We start from the raw sequence: 2,826 nt of genomic DNA, 5'->3' as shown, positions 1-2,826 counted from the left end.
GGGGGCAAGGAAAGAAATGAAACGAACGCGTTCACCAATAAAAAATGTACCCAAACAATATTGACAGACAGTACATTTAAATTTAAATGTAATTGCTACAGCCGAGACAGTCCGCCATGTAAGCCTTATCAGTAGGATAAGATGCTTCTTTGCAAACATAGGCTGAAACAATCTTTCCACGAACAGAGCCGTGGTCTCGCGGGATAAATAGATATCTCATTAGCAACAGTAGCAATAGCCCAGTATCATAACCTTCCTTTCGGATGTAACATTACGTTCATTAAATAAATTTGGGATCAACACTAGAATAAAGAACAGAACATAAATTTGTTTCCGTGGAGGCATCTTGTAACACCTGTTATGTTGTTCCTCTCAAAATCCAAATTGATTTTAATCAATATAAAAGTAAAATATCAGATTTATTAAACTACGACAGCTGACACACTTATAATAATTTACCACGGAAGCTATCTGTTTATTTAGTCTATACATAACAGCTTTGTCATTTTCATCGATAGAAAACGAAAAATTGTGACATTGAAACCTTCACTAAGGACTTACCAGCATGAGTGAAGTGATTTACTCACCATTTTTCAATTTATCGTGATGAAATTTTCAACTGAGTAGCTACTTCAAAGCAATCACTGTTCACTATTCTAACCTATACGGCTTCTACACTTAATGTAAAATATTCAAAAGTTTAATAACCAGTTTATTAAATACATTCTACTTTATAAATTACAAAGTGAAAATTATATTGTGAATCTTCCAATGAATCTACTGACAAGAAATAATAAATTTACCAGTTGTATCCATAGAAATTCCACAGTTATTTGTAAATGTAAGTTGGTTGGAAACGAATAGAGAATCAGGAAATGTATAATTTCTTTTGAAATCGTATTTGTTTAAATCATCTGATACATTAGAGAGACGGTTCTGAAGCCATGACGCCACCTATTTAAAAAAATTATGACGTAATAAAACATTATCACACTTGTGCTCTGGCAGTAGTAATAAGATCAACAATAGCAACATATTTAAACCGTAAAACAATGCCGTCCAACACAAGCCTAGTGTCGAAGTAGTTGCTAGTCTGTACATATTTGAAAAGTTGTTAGATCTAAGAAAAAAATTAAATAATTAGAACTCGGAATTAGTAAAGAGAAATATTACAGAATTCTATAAAAAAAAAATAACTATAATATAATAAAAATAATTTTTAAAATCAAATATTGAAAATTCATTTCATTCTTCTGCCAAAGAGGCTTGCAGTCTTTTGGATAGTTGACTGGCAAGCTTCGAGAATAAATCAGCTACTGGACGCAGATCAAAAATAGTATTGTCACAGCTGGATCACCAACGATATGTCTGTTCGATATGGCTGAACTGGGACTAAACATCAACAGTATTATCAGCAGCACTACACTTTACTACAGAACACAATAACGAACGAACGAGAGAGTTTGAGTGGCCACTCGAGTTGCTAGAAATAAGAGCAAAACGTTCATCAAAAGGAAGGACACATTGGTTAATCAGTCTTAGAACACCATGCCTAAAACAACCAGTGAAGTATAATAGTTGGATTTTCAGAAGGTGTATTGCAAGACGAGAGATGTGTAATATTGAGCTTTAAGAATAATTAGCAGAAGCATCATAAAGCTAAAGATCAGCGAAAAAGAAAATACCTATGCTGAACTATTGAGAAATCTACAGTTACTCTATCCAGATTACAAGTTCAGGCTTATAGCTGTAATAATTTGGGCACTGGGATATATAACATACTGCTTAAATACCAATCTTGAGAAATTAGGCTTCTCAAAAGCAGAAAGGAGAAAGCTGATTCGAAGACTACAGATCCAATCCACCACTGGAACTGTAAAAATCTGTAAAACTTGCCAGAAGTTTATCATTTAAGTATATATGAGTATGTCTAGATATGCAACTATATGCATGAGAATACATGCATAAAACAAAACATACAAATCTGAACATATACAGGGGTTGGACAAAATAATGGAAATACTTTATAATTTCAAACAAATTTATTTTAATAAGAGGTAGGACCACCTTTGATATTAATTACAGCTTGAATTCTACGAGGTATGGACTCGTACAAAGTTTGAATTGTTTCCAAAGGAATTTTTGTTCATTCTCCAGTTTAAACAGTCTCCAGTTCTTGTAGTGCTGATAGTGGAGGATATCGACTCCTTGTTTTTCTAAAATGCACCATAAACGTTCAATCTGAGACTGTGGTGGCCAGAAAAGATGTTCAGCTTCACTAGAATGTTCCTTGTACCATTCAGTAACAGCTTTAGCTGTGTAAATTGGTGCATTATCATTCTGGAAGATTGCGTTTCTCTCCGGAAACAGTTCCGCAACCATAGGATGAATTTGAACAGATAAAATGCTTAAATAGTCTTGACTATTAATTCTGCCATGAAGGGAAGCCATTAGGCCGGTGGATTTCCAAGATATAGCCCCCACCCCCGGTCATCACAGATTCTCCTCCATGTTTAATAGTTGGAAGAAGGCAGTCTGGGTCAAATGCTTCTTTTGGCTGTCTCCACACGTATACTCGGCCGGTGGTCGGAAATAAGTTAAAGGATGACTCGTTTGAGAAAATAACATTCTTCCACTGCTCAAGGGACCAATTCTGTAGTTTTTTACTCCACTCTAAACACTTTGCAACGTTTGTTTTGAAAGTAGTGGTTTTCTGATTACAGCCCTCCCGTGAAATCCGGCTTTGGGCAGCTCCCGGCGAACAGTTTTTGTGGAAAGTGGGTTCTCGAGGTGGTCATTAAGTTCTGCAATAATTTTGGGAGCTGT

The 2,826-nt window shown here is 35.3% G+C and overlaps 1 long non-coding RNA gene across 5 annotated transcripts in view; it reads right to left on the bottom strand.

Annotated features, from left to right (window-relative positions):
- The window catches only part of LOC106879232 (uncharacterized), a 35,920-nt gene that overhangs the window by 4,329 nt on the left and 28,765 nt on the right, over positions 1 to 2,826 (bottom strand). For 3 of the 5 annotated variants that reach the window (XR_001410609.2, XR_008263429.1, XR_001410606.2), the window contains exon 2: positions 804 to 954. This is a non-coding gene — a long non-coding RNA (uncharacterized LOC106879232). Of the gene's footprint in view, positions 1 to 587; positions 678 to 803; positions 955 to 2,826 lie in introns of all 5 variants that reach the window. The other 2 variants (XR_001410608.2, XR_001410607.2) reach the window with 2 other exon arrangements.

This window comes from Octopus bimaculoides, chromosome 2 (assembly GCF_001194135.2).
Source record: "Octopus bimaculoides isolate UCB-OBI-ISO-001 chromosome 2, ASM119413v2, whole genome shotgun sequence".
In the NCBI taxonomy this organism is placed as follows: Eukaryota; Metazoa; Mollusca; class Cephalopoda; order Octopoda; family Octopodidae; genus Octopus; species Octopus bimaculoides.
Note: the sequence above shows the minus strand (reverse complement) of the source record. Positions and strands in the feature narration are given on the sequence as shown.